The sequence below is a fragment of the Galeopterus variegatus genome, unplaced genomic scaffold (assembly GCF_000696425.1).
Source record: "Galeopterus variegatus unplaced genomic scaffold, G_variegatus-3.0.2 Scaffold842, whole genome shotgun sequence".
NCBI lineage: Eukaryota > Metazoa > Chordata > Mammalia > Dermoptera > Cynocephalidae > Galeopterus > Galeopterus variegatus.
Window position 1 is genome coordinate 156,399 of NW_007726953.1, and position 719 is coordinate 157,117.

A 719-nucleotide genomic window follows, 5' to 3' on the forward strand; every position below is an offset into this window, starting at 1 on the left:
TCACAGTTTTATGTGAAATATCCTGATTTTTTTCTTAAACCACTTTTTAGAGGTATAATTGACATGAAAAAGCTGTACACATTTAATGTAGACACTCCATGAATTTGGGGTTAAGTATACACCCATGAAACCATCACTGCCATCAAAGCCATAGATGTATTCAATACCACCCAAAGTTTCCTTACCCTTCCTTTATTATTATTATTACTATCAATATTTTGTGGTGAGAACACTTAACACAAGATCTACCCTCTTCGCAAATTTTAAGTCTGCAATATAGTACTATTAGCTACAGGCACTATGCTGTATGGTAGATCTCCAGAAATTATTTATCTTACATTACTAAAATATTATTTTAGATTTCACATATAAGTGAGGTCTTACAGCACTTTTTTTGTCTGCTTGGTTTATTTCACTTAGCGTAATGCCCTTCAGGTCCATCTCTGAGGTTGCAAATGGTAGGATTTCTTCTTTAAGGCCAAATAATATTCCATTGTATGTATACACCACATTTTCTTTTTCTGTTTATCATTGATGGAGATTTAGGTTGTTTCTATTTCTTGGCTATAGTGAATAATGCTGCAATGAACATGGAGTGCAAGTATTTCATTCATATTCTGATTTCAGTTCCTTTGCCTTTTTTTTTTTGTCTTTTTTTGTGTCCGGCAACGGGATCGCAACCCTCAGTGTCGCACCCGCACCTCGCTCAGCCAGTGAGC